This window comes from Lynx canadensis, chromosome A2 (genome assembly GCF_007474595.2).
Source record: "Lynx canadensis isolate LIC74 chromosome A2, mLynCan4.pri.v2, whole genome shotgun sequence".
NCBI classification, from domain to species: domain Eukaryota; kingdom Metazoa; phylum Chordata; class Mammalia; order Carnivora; family Felidae; genus Lynx; species Lynx canadensis.
In genome coordinates, this window is record NC_044304.2 from 64512618 (window position 1) to 64526180 (window position 13563).

Consider the following 13563-nt stretch of genomic DNA (forward strand, 5'->3'; position numbering starts at 1 on the left):
AGAGAAATCATTACTTGGAATAAGTTCATAGTATTTTTATATCCATCCTGAGGAAACTGAGGGATACGGGGGTTATGTCACACTCCCATGCCTATGGTGTCAAAACTAAGATTCTAACCGAGAAACCTGCCCCAGACTCTACGCCCTTAACCAATATATTATTCTTCCTCAAACTTAGGAATGAAAGTTCTCTTAATATTCATCTTAGAATAAACTATAGTCATATAATTACCAGCTATAAGCAACAAATAGTATGTTTCTCATAAATCTACCAGTTTTATCGAGTGCCATTACAATATCTGAAATGGGGAACATTTTTCCTGCCCATTTCAATATATAACTGAAATGACACAAAAAAATAAAGATGATAAGAAATCCATAATAATTACATATATTATGTAACCACATGCTCTGACACAAATCAAAATCCAAATAAACAATTAAAATCCATCAAACACAGCTTGGAGCCTGGAACCTGCTTTTGGATTCTGTGTCTCCCTCTCTCTCTCTCTCCCTCTCTCTGCCCCTCACCTGCTCATGTTCTGTCTCTGTCTCAAAAATAAACATTAAAAAATTTTTTTTAAATAAATAAAATCTGTCAAACATTTGAAAACAAACTACTACTAAATAATAAATGGTACATCTAATAAAGTAATGACTATTAAAAATATTATTAAAACAATTATAGTAGCAGGACATGACAGCTGGAGAAACAGAAGCCCACATCCCAATGAAAAATAACGTAAATTATTTTTAAAAAACAACCATTTATAATCTCTGAAAATGGTCCTAATGCAAGCAGAAAGAGAGAGGGGTTCCCAGAAAAAGAACGACAGTTTCCGAGACGTGTGAAAAGTTATTTTAGGCCCTGCTGGCCTAGGAAAGAGTGTAGGAACTAACAGGCCAGGAGACAGTCTAATGATTGCTGAGGGAGCGTCAGGCGAGCTGACACCCGGCAAACACCCCCCACCCCCAGTAAGGTGGGCTCTGCGCAACATTCCTGGGGCACTCCTGACTGCCCAAGAACAAATGAAAGGGAAAAAACAATTTAACTGATAAGCGATCACAGTCACGCAGGACATGAGTCTCCACCAGTTTACAAATACCTTAGTAAATGACAAGAAAAAGGCAATCCTATCAATAGCCTAATCTCCAGAAACCCATAGACTTAGCTTCCTGGAGCCCCAACATCACCCTCCTCTCCACAGTGATGTGGGAAACAAAGACAAGAAGGAAATGGTAAATAAAATTAAATTTCTTTTTATTTTTTTTTTACGTTTATTCCTTTTTTTGATAAAGACAGAGCGTGAGTGGGGGAAGGGCAGAGAGAGAGCGAGACACGGAATCCGAAGTAGGCTCCAGGCTCCGAACTGACAGGATAGAGTCTGATGCAGGGCTCGAACGCACGGGCCGTGAGATCATGACCTGAGCCGAAGTCGGACGCCCAACCGACTGAGCCACCCAGGTGCCCCCAATTAAATTTCTTTATAACCCATTGACAATATTTAATGTTTCTCAAATGTTACACATATTTGTCAATAGTATAGCCCATTGACAAATATTTGAGACAGGCAGAGTAAAACATTCCTCCAATAAACTCCCAACTGTCTTAATGTTAATGCCTTCCTGGAGGGAAAACAGCCTTAGCCTGACAACAGCAAGGCCTCAGGGACATTATGAGTCCTCTTTAGCACATCGAAGTCCTTCTGGAGGCCTCTATAGAACCAGTCAATCCTCATAAACCCAGTGCAGCTCTTTCTGCCCCCGGGTCCTGTCCCCGTGCTTTAATAAAATCACCTTTTTGCACCAAAGACATCTCCAGAATTCTTCTTGGCCAACAGCTCTGAACCACCATCACTCCAAAACCGCGCCAATATCAGCGACAATAAATCGGTGATAAAACTCCCGGTGCTAGTTAGTTCTGACAAATATCTCAATTAATTATGAGCGGACAGCAGTTCACTGCATTTTTTTCCATCACCAGCTTTTAAAAGAATCGACGTAAAACGTCAAAGCTGAAAAACAGCTAAGACACGGAGTCCAAAGCCACTCATTTTGTGGACTTGCAAACTATTGGCGGGGAATGCCAAGCGATTTAAACACACTTTTGGGTGGCAGTAGGGGAGATGATGCACCACCAAAGAGGTGAAATGCCATTTGCCTGCCAACACAATCCTAGACCAATCCACAGGCTGGTGGCTGAGGCGCCGGTTGGGGAGGAAAAAGTGTGCACAAACTAGGGCAGACTAAACATGTTCTTGTACTAAACAAAGCCAGAAGATATTCATAAACTATTATCTACTATTCTTTTCTGATAACGGAAATACTGTCGGTAGGAAGACAAACAAAAAATCTGTACACAAACAAAAACAAACCCATATTTTAAAACTCCCCGTGCAGACTCAAAAGTGAAGCCTGACCCGCCACACACGCTTCAGGTACCTTTGCGGGATCTAAAGCCCTCCGAGTGCTCAGATTCTGGACCCACCAAAGCCAGAGAACTGAGGAAGCCGCTGGCCCTGGTGACTTACCCCAATTCGAGGAGACTCTGCTTTGGGAAAGATCCCCAATGTTTTCCTTACTTGTTGCTAGTAAAACCCTTCCTTTTCCTATTCTTGGCTCAGTTGTGCCTTTAGGCTCAACACCCACCAAGAGGGGAACTGAGTTTTGGGGGACATTAGGACAAAGAGAAAAGTGAAAAAATATTTATTCAAAAAAATCTCCTAACAGTCAGTAAGAACAGGGAGTCCGGGGTGGTGAACCCAGACCTTCCACCTCCCTCCCTTCTCGGCCCAGCGAGATGGAAAGTACTCCAGACTGGGCAGATGAGAATGTGGGGCGCCCTCTTCCCCAGCCCCCAGACAGCAGCCCCCCAGGAGGGGCAGGGGGGGTCAGCACTTCTCCTGCCAAGCAGAACTACTTGCTCCTGGCGGGAAGGTGCAGGTGAGTATGGCTGAGACAGCTGGGAGGGGACGACTCCCTTCTTCCACTGGCCAGCACTTCATGCCACGGAGGCTTGACACTGGCTGTGGCAATGCTGACAATGCCCCCCGGCGGCCCTCGCTGCCCTTGACTGCCCTGGCCCAGTTCACGGTGAGGGGTCCACAGCTGGAGCGGCAAACCCAGGGGTCCCAGGGATGCTGCTGCTACCCCTCCCTGGCCGCCAAGCTCCTAGAGCAGGGGGGCACTCGTGTCCTCACCCCAGCTCCAGACTGCGGGTCAGGTGGGAGGATGTGCCAGGGGGCAGGAGCAGGCGGGAGAGCAGAGAGCTCAGAATCTCTTCTGGAAGTAACAGGCATCACTGGAGATAAAGTGCCAGGAAGCTGGAACCTCGGGGCAGTCTCAAAAACCCAGGAGGTCTGGGGAAAGACGGTGGGGAGGTGACTCCCTGGGGGGGACAGGTGAACTGCACGCAGGCTGCCTAGTCTGTCAGACAGCAACTCCGGAAGTCTATGCTGCAAGCAGCAATCCTGGGGTCAGAGAGAGTCTCAAACACTGACCAGGGGAATATCCCCTCAAAGGAAGGCATACTTCACTGGATCAGCCTTCAGAGGAATTTATGCCCAGGGCATTGCTAAAAACCAACTGCTGCCATTCCTAAAACAAACTAGGGGCTGGGGGTGGGGGGCTTCACATTATGGTGAGTGAGGAGCAAACTTCATGGAAGTGATCTAGACACCTGCGAACTTCATGGAAATGATCTAGGCACTTGCTGAACAAACATCAAGTAATTACAAGCCTGGGGAGGGCAGCAGATTCCAGGCTATCTAAAAAGTCCAGGTTCTGAAAAAAATTTGAGTCAAGCAAGGAAACAGGAAAGAATGACTCATGTCCTGGAAAAAAGTAGGAAACAGTAACCACTTGCGAGAATGATCAGATGTGGGATTTAAAAGATAAAGATTTCAAAGCATCCGTTATGAATATGTTAAAATAACGAAAGGAAATTATGATTAAAGAAGGAAGGTATAATGAGAATTTCACATAACTAATATTTGTAAAGTTTGAAATTATAAAAAATGAACGAAGTGCACATTCTGCAGATGAAAAATGAAAGCACTGAAAGGAAAAATGGACTCAGGGGCTCAAGAGTAGATTGTGATCTGGCAGAAGAAGGAATCAGCTAAAAGCGGTTCTTCAGATTAGAGTGAAAGAACATGACCGTAGTCAGTAATCGGAATCCACACCAAAAACAAACTGTTCCGGTAAAGGTAATTATGTCATTACAAAGACAGAATAAGTGCATATTTCTTCTACTTTTTTCCTTTTACTGATAGAAAAAGCAACTGTGTAAAGGATTTGTGTATGATGTTCCACTGGTCCCCTACACTGGGCCAAGGAAATGACTACAGGTGGTAACTTGAATACATGGGAACAAATGAAGAGAATAAAAAATGAGCAACAAAAGGCTAGTAAGCTATAAACCTACAAACACACACTGGCTCTCCTTTCTGTTTCTGGCTTTTCAGAAACACATAACACTATGCAAAATAAGAGCTATCTATTGATAGTTGTGTAACATTTACAAATATAACACGCATAATATTTATACCACAAAAAGCAGAGAAAAGGAATATGTATATGTAAGAGTAACTTTTCTACATCTCAGTGGAATTTAGTATAAATGTCAAGCTGACTCTGTAAGGTAGGTTAAGATGTATGTGGTAATCCTCAGAACAATCAGTAAGGAAATAAAACTCAAATACAAAGTGAAAAATCACTACTTAAAATGCTACATTAGGAATTATTCTTTTAATTCCAAAGAATTCATGCGAAATACAGGAACGCACATGAAGCAAAAAATAAAACAGCAGAGTATATCTAATGATATAAAAATGACATTAAATGTAAAGGAAAGACACTATCCAGTCAAAAATGATACTGTCTAGTCTCTTCACAGACTGTGAAACTGGATTGAAAAAGCAGTATCAACTATCTGGTGGCTACATGAGACACACTTTATATTAAAAAAAACACAAACCGATAGAAAGTAGTAACGTGAAAGATGATATACTATGCATACAGCAAACACAAGAAAGCAGAAGTGGCTATACAATTATCAGGTAAGAGAGACTTTAGAAGAAACAAACAAACAAAAAGGAACATTTTATTAGAAGGGACAATCCTTCAGTAAGACAGAACAATTAGAAACATAGACACACCTAAGAACAATGTACCAAAACAAAACAAAAACTGACAAATAAAAAAAGAAACAGACAACAATTATTAGTTGGGGGTTTCAACACCCACTTACAATAATAGATACAACAACTAGGCAGAAGATCAACAAAGAAATAGAAGTCCTGGGTAGTGTCATGAACAAACAGACCTAACAAGTATCTACAGATCTCCACCCAAAACAGCAGAATACACATTCTTCTGGAGTGCTCATGGCACACACTCAAATACTCAAAGATGTTGCAGATACTGCACTACAAATCTCAATAAACTTAAAAGGATTGAAATACAAAGTATTTTCTCTAAAATGGAATAAAATTAGAGTAAGAGAGAAATTTGAGACACTTACAGAGACACAGAAATTAAACAATAGCATCCTAAATAACCAATATGTCAAATAAGGAAATCAAAAGAGCAGTTAGAAAATATCTTCATATAAATTAAAATAAAGACAAAATCTATGGGATGCAATTAAAGCAGTACTTAGCAGTGTGTGTGTGTGTGTGTGTGTGTGCGCATGCGTGCGCGTGTGTATATATAATGTGCTTTTATCACAAAAGAAAGATCTCAAATCAGTAATCTAACCTTTAACCTTATGGCACTGGAAAAAAATGAGAAAACTAAACCTAAAGCAAACAGAAGGAAGAAAATTATCATTATTAAAATAATAAAATTTAGAGCAGAGATAAATGGTATAGTGAAAAGAAAAATAGAAGCAATGAAACAAACCTAGTTTTTTCAAGAAGTGAACAAAATTGATAAACCTTTAGCTAAAGCAATCAAGAAAAATAGAGAAGATTCAAATTCTCAAAACCAGAAATGAAAGAAACAGCATTATTGCAGAATTACTCTGACCTTACAAAATAAAAAAATTACTACAAAGGGACACTATGAACAACTGTATGCCAATAATTAGCTTGGATAAAATAGAAAAATCCTAGAAAGACACAAACTATTAAAACTGACTCAATAAAAACACAGAAGATCTAAACAGAGCTACAATAAACAAAGAGAATTAATAACCAGTATATATACACATACGTACGTACGTACATACATACATACGTATATGTATATAGAGTGAAGAAAAACCAAAGTCCAGATGTCTTCACTCAAGAATTCTAGAAAATATTTTAAGAAATGTCAACAATTTTAAATTAACTCTCCCAAAATCTTGAGGAAGAAAAACTTCCCAACTCATACTATGAGTCTAGTATTACCTTGATAGCAAAACCACACAAAAGAGATACCACAAGAAAACTATGGACCAATGTCTTATGAACACAGATGCCAAAAACTTTTAACAAAACACTAGAAAACTGAATCCTACAGCATAGTGAAAGAATTATACATCGTGACCAAGTGGGATTTATCTATTCCAGAAATGCAAGGTTGGTTTAACATTTGTAAACCAATTAATGTAATATATTATATCAATAACACACAAAACAGAGGATTCTGGGAAGATGGCGGCGTAGGAGGACGCTGGGCTCACCGCGCGTCCTGCTGATCACTTAGATTCCACCTACACCTGCCTAAATAACCCAGAAAACCGCCAGAGGATTAGCAGAACGGAGTCACCGGACCCAAGTGCAGACGAGAGGCCCACGGAAGAGGGTAGGAAGGGCGGCGAGGCGGTGCGCGCTCCACGGACTGGCGGGAGGGAGCCGGGGCGAAAGGGCGGCTCGCCAGCCAAGCAGAACCCCCGAGTCCGGCTTGCAAAAGCGGAGGGGCCTGACGGACTGTGTTCAGACAGCAAGCGCGACTTAGCGTCTGGGAGGTCATAAGTTAACAGCTCTGCTCGGAAAGCGGGAAGGCTGGAGGACAAAGGGAGGGTGAGCTGCGGAGCCCCCGGACGACAGAGCTCAGTTTGGCGGGGAACAAAGGCGCTCGCCAGCGCCATCTCCCCCGCCCATCCCCCAGCCAAAATCCCAAAGGGAACCGGTTCCGGCCAGGGAAATTGCTCGCTCCGCGCAAACACCCAACTCTGTGCTTCTGCGGAGCCAAACCTCCGGCAGCGGATCTGACTCCCTCCGGCTGCCACAGGGCCCCTCCTGAAGTGGATCACCTAAGGAGAAGCGAGCTAAGCCTGCCCCCCCTGCCGCCGTGCACCTTGCCTACCCACCCCAGCTAATACGCCAGATCCCCAGCACCACAAGCCTGGCAGTGTGCAAGTAGCCCAGACGGGCCACACCACCCCACAGTGAATCCCGCCCCTAGGAAAGGGGAAGAGAAGGCACACACCAGTCTGACTGTGGCCCCAGCGGTGGGCTGGGGGCAGACATCAGGACTGACTGCGGCCCCGCCCACCAACTCCAGTTATACACCACAGCACAGGGGAAGTGCCCTGCAGGTCCTCACCACACCAGGGACTATCCAAAATGACCAAGCGGAAGAATTCCCCTCAGAAGAATCTCCAGGAAATAACAACAGCTAATGAGCTGATCAAAAAGGATTTAAATAATATAACAGAAAGTGAATTTAGAATAATAGTCATAAAATTAATCGCTGGGCTGGAAAACAGTATACAGGACAGCAGAGAATCTCTTGCTACAGAGATCAAGGGACTAAGGAACAGTCACGAGGAGCTGAAAAACTCTTTAAAGGAAATGCAAAACAAAATGCAAACCACCACGGCTCGGATGGAAGAGGCAGAGGACAGAATAGGTGAACTAGAAGATAAAGTTATGGAAAAAGAGGAAGCTGAGAAAAAGAGAGATAAAAAAAATCCAGGAGTATGAGGGGAAAATTAGAGAACTAAGTGATACACTAAAAAGAAATAATATACGCATAATTGGTATCCCAGAGGAGGAAGAGAGAGGGAAAGGTGCTGAAGGGGTACTTGAAGAAATCATAGCTGAGAACTTCCCTGAACTGGGGAAGGAAAAAGGCATTGAAATCCAAGAGGCACAGAGAACTCCCTTCAGACGTAACTTGAATCGATCTTCTGCACGACATATCATAGTGAAACTGGCAAAATACAAGGATAAAGAGAAAATTCTGAAAGCAGCAAGGGGTAAACGTGCCCTCACATATAAAGGGAGACCTATAAGACTCGTGACTGATCTCTCTTTTGAAACTTGGCAGGCCAGAAAGAATTGGCACGAGATTTTCAGTGTGCTAGACAGAAAAAATATGCAGCCGAGAATCCTTTATCCAGCAAGTCTGTCATTTAGAATAGAAGGAGAGATAAAGGTCTTCCCAAACAAACAAAAACTGAAGGAATTTGTCACCACTAAACCAGCCCTACAAGAGATCCTAAGGGGGGCCCTGTGAGACAAAGTACCAGAGACATCACTACAAGCATAAAACATACAGACATTACAATGACTCTAAACCCGTATCTTTCTATAATAACACTGAATGTAAATGGATTAAATGCGCCAACCAAAAGACATAGGGTATCAGAATGGATAAAAAAACAAGACCCATCTATTTGCTGTCTACAAGAGACTCATTTTAGACCTGAGGACACCTTTAGATTCAGAGTGAGGGGATGGAGAACTATTTATCATGCTACTGGAAGCCAAAAGAAAGCTGGAGTAGCCATACTTATATCAGACAAACTAGACTTTAAATTAAAGGCTGTAACAAGAGATGAAGAAGGACATTATATAATAGTTACAGGGTCTATCCATCAGGAAGAGCTAACAATTATAAATGTCTATGCGCCGAATACCGGAGCCCCCAAATATATAAAACAATTACTCATAAACAGAAGCAACCTTATTGATAAGAATGTGGTAATTGCAGGGGACTTTAACACCCCACTTACAGAAAAGGATAGATCATCTAGACACATGGTCAGTAAAGAAACAAGGGCCCTGAATGAGACATTGGATCAGATGGACTTGACAGATATATTTAGAACTCTGCATCCCAAAGCAACAGAATATACTTTCTTCTCGAGTGCACATGGAACATTCTCCAAGATAGATCATATACTGGGTCACAAAACAGCCCTTCATAAGTATAAAAGAATTGAAATTATACCATGCATACTTTCAGACCACAATGCTGTGAAGCTTGAAATCAACCACAGGAAAAAGTCTGGAAAGCCTCCAAAAGCGTGGAGGTTAAAGAACACCCTACTAACGAATGAGTGGGTCAACCAGGCAATTAGAGAAGAAATCAAAAAATATATGGAAACAAACGAAAATGAAAATACAACAATCCAAACGCTTTGGGACGCAGCAAAGGCAGTCCTGAGAGGGAAATACATTGCAATCCAGGCCTATCTCAAGAAACAAGAAAAATCCCAAATACAAAATCTAACAGCACACCTAAAGGAAATAGAAGCAGAACAGCAAAGGCAGCCTAAACCCAGCAGAAGAAGAGAAATAATAAAGATCAGAGCAGAAATAAACAATATAGAATCTAAAAAAACTGTAGAGCAGATCAACGAAACCAAGAGTTGGTTTTTTGAAAAAATAAACAAAATTGACAAACCTCTAGCCAGGCTTCTCAAAAAGAAAAGGGAGATGACCCAAATAGATAAAATCATGAATGAAAATGGAATTATTACAACCAATCCCTCAGAGATACAAACAATTATCAGGGAATACTATGAAAAATTATATGCCAACAAATTGGACAACCTGGAAGAAATGGACAAATTCCTGAACACCCACACTCTTCCAAAACTCAATCAGGAGGAAATAGAAAGCTTGAACAGACCCATAACCAGCGAAGAAATTGAATCGGTTATCAAAAATCTCCCAACAAATAAGAGTCCAGGACCAGATGGCTTCCCAGGGGAGTTCTACCAGACGTTTAAAGCAGAGATAATACCTATCCTTCTCAAGCTATTCCAAGAAATAGAAAGGGAAGGAAAACTTCCAGACTCATTCTATGAAGCCAGTATTACTTTGATTCCTAAACCAGACAGAGACCCAGTAAAAAAAGAGAACTACAGGCCAATATCCCTGATGAATATGGATGCAAAAATTCTCAAGAAGATACTAGCAAATCGAATTCAACAGCATATAAAAAGAATTATTCACCATGATCAAGTGGGATTCATTCCTGGGATGCAGGGCTGGTTCAACATTCGCAAATCAATCAACGTGATACATCACATTAACAAAAAAAAAGAGAAGAACCATATGATCCTGTCAATCGATGCAGAAAAGGCCTTTGACAAAATCCAGCACCCTTTCTTAATAAAAACCCTTGAGAAAGTCGGCATAGAAGGAACATACTTAAAGATCATAAAAGCCATATATGAAAAGCCCACAGCTAACATCATCCTCAACGGGGAAAAACTGAGAGCTTTTTCCCTGAGATCAGGAACACGACAGGGATGCCCACTCTCACCGCTGTTGTTTAACATAGTGCTGGAAGTTCTAGCATCAGCAATCAGACAACAAAAGGAAATCAAAGGCATCAAAATTGGCAAAGATGAAGTCAAGCTTTCGCTTTTTGCAGACGACATGATATTATACATGGAAAATCCGATAGACTCCACCAAAAGTCTGCTAGAACTGATACATGAATTCAGCAAAGTTGCAGGATACAAAATCAATGTACAGAAATCAGTTGCATTCTTATACACTAACAACGAAGCAACAGAAAGACAAATAAAGAAAATGATCCCATTCACAATTGCACCAAGAAGCATAAAATACCTAGGAATAAATCTAACCAAAGATGTAAAGGATCTGTATGCTGAAAACTATAGAAAGCTTATGAAGGTAATTGAAGAAGATTTAAAGAAATGGAAAGACATTCCCTGCTCATGGATTGGAAAAATAAATATTGTCAAAATGTCAATACTACCCAAAGCTATCTACACATTCAATGCAATCCCAATCAAAATTGCACCAGCATTCTTCTCGAAATTAGAACAAGAAATCCTAAAATTCATATGGAACCACAAAAGGCCCCGAATAGCCAAAGGAATTTTGAAGAAGAAGACCAAAGCAGGAGGCATCACAATCCCAGACTTTAGCCTCTACTACAAAGCTGTCATCATTAAGACAGCATGGTATTGGCACAAAAACAGACACACAGACCAATGGAATAGAATAGAAACCCCAGAACTAGACCCACAAACATATGGCCAACTCATCTTTGACAAAGCAGGAAAGAACATCCAATGGAAAAAAGACAGTCTCTTTAACAAATGGTGCTGGGAGAACTGGACAGCAACATGCAGAAGGTTGAAACTAGACCACTTTCTCACACCATTTACAAAAATAAACTCAAAATGGATAAAGGACCTAAATGTGAGACAGGAAACCATCAGAACCTTAGAGGAGAAAGCAGGAAAAGACCTCTCTGACCTCAGCCGTAGCAATCTCTTACTCGACACATCCCCAAAGGCAAGGGAATTAAAAGCAAAAGTGAATTACTGGGACCTTATGAAGATAAAAAGCTTCTGCACAGCAAAGGAAACAACCAACAAAACTAAAAGGCAACCAACGGAATGGGAAAAGATATTTGCAAATGACATATCGGACAAAGGGCTAGTATCTAAAATCTATAAAGAGCTCACCAAACTCCACACCCGAAAAACAAATAACCCAGTGAAGAAATGGGCAGAAAACATGAATAGACACTTCTCTAAAGAAGACATCCAGATGGCCAACAGGCACATGAAAAGATGTTCAGCGTCGCTCCTTATCAGGGAAATACAAATCAAAACCACACTCAGGTATCACCTCACGCCAGTCAGAGTGGCCAAAATGAACAAATCAGGAGACTATAGATGCTGGAGAGGATGTGGAGAAACGGGAACCCTCTTGCACTGTTGGTGGGAATGCAAATTGGTGCAGCCGCTCTGGAAAGCAGTGTGGAGGTTCCTCAGAAAATTAAAAATAGACCTACCCTATGACCCAGCAATAGCACTGCTAGGAATTTATCCAAGGGATACAGGAGTACTGATGCATAGGAGCACTTGTACCCCAATGTTCATAGCAGCACTCTCAACAATAGCCAAATTATGGAAAGAGCCTAAATGTCCATCAACTGATGAATGGATAAAGAAATTGTGGTATATATACACAATGGAATACTACGTGGCAATGAGAAAAAATGAAATATGGCCTTTTGTAGCAACGTGGATGGAACTGGAGAGTGTAATGCTAAGTGAAATAAGCCATACAGAGAAAGACAGATACCATATGGTTTCACTCTTATGTGGATCCTGAGAAACTTAACAGGAACCCATGGGGGAGGGGAAGGAAAAAAAAAAAAAAAGAGGTTAGAGTGGGAGAGAGCCAAAGCATAAGAGACTGTTAAAAACTGAGAACAAACTGAGGGTTGATGGGGGGTGGGAGGGAGGGGAGGGTGGGTGATGGGTATTGAGGAGGGCACCTTTTGGGATGAGCACTGGGTGTTGTATGGAAACCAATTTGTCAATAAATTTCATATTAAAAAAAAATAACACACAAAACAAAAACCACATAATTATCAGTTAATGCAGACAAAAAGCACTTGACAAAATCCAACACCCTCTCACACACACACACACACGCACACAATCAACAAACTTGGAATGGAAGGAAACTTCCTCAACCTCCCCTCAAGGGAACCTACATAAGAACTACAGCTAACATCACATTTACAATCAAGGCAAAGACGTCTGCTTTCACCACTCTTATTCAGCAAATTATTAGAAGTCCTAGTCACCACGATAAGAAAAATAAGGCATACAAATTGAAAAATAAATAAATAAAACAAAACTGTCCTTCTGTGCTTATGACATGACTGTCTCACAGAGAATCTACAAAATAAAAAGATTCTAGAACTATTAACTAACCTTATGTTAAAATGGCAGGTTATAAGATTAAGACACAAGTAATAATTCATTTGCTATATATCAACAATAAGCATGTGGAATCCAAAATTTAAAACGTAATACCATTTAAAATTGCTCCAAAGAACAAAATAATATACTTAGGTACATACTGAACACATACATGAAAGAAATAAAAATAGAAAAATAATAGATGTAAGAAATGAAGAACGACTTAAGTAAATGGAGATAAACCATGTTCATGGATTGAAACACTTACTATAGTAGAGGTGGCAATTTCCCCCCAAATTTATCTATAGAGTAATTCCCATAGAAATTCCAGCAGGACACTTTGTAGACACATTCAAGATTATTCTAAAATTTATATGGAAAGGGGCAGGCCCAAAAAACACAAAAACAATCTTCATAAAAATGAATAGTAGGAGAATTAGAATTACTTTATCTTGTATTGAATGTTTCTATACAGTTATAGTAATTAATTAATTAATGTGGTGCTGGCAGAGGGACAGACCTATTAATTAATGGAAGAAATTAGAGAACCCAGAAATACTCTCACAAATATTCTCAACTGGTTTTTGACAAAGGTACAAAAACAATCCATCAAAGGAAGAACAGTCTTTGCAAGAAAC

At 40.8% G+C, this 13563-nt stretch overlaps 1 protein-coding gene across 2 annotated transcripts in view; it reads right to left on the reverse strand.

The window, feature by feature from the left end:
* Positions 1-13563, reverse strand: part of LOC115508690 (zona pellucida binding protein) — a 122935-nt gene that overhangs the window by 84170 nt on the left and 25202 nt on the right. The gene's annotated exons all lie outside the window — the stretch shown is intronic.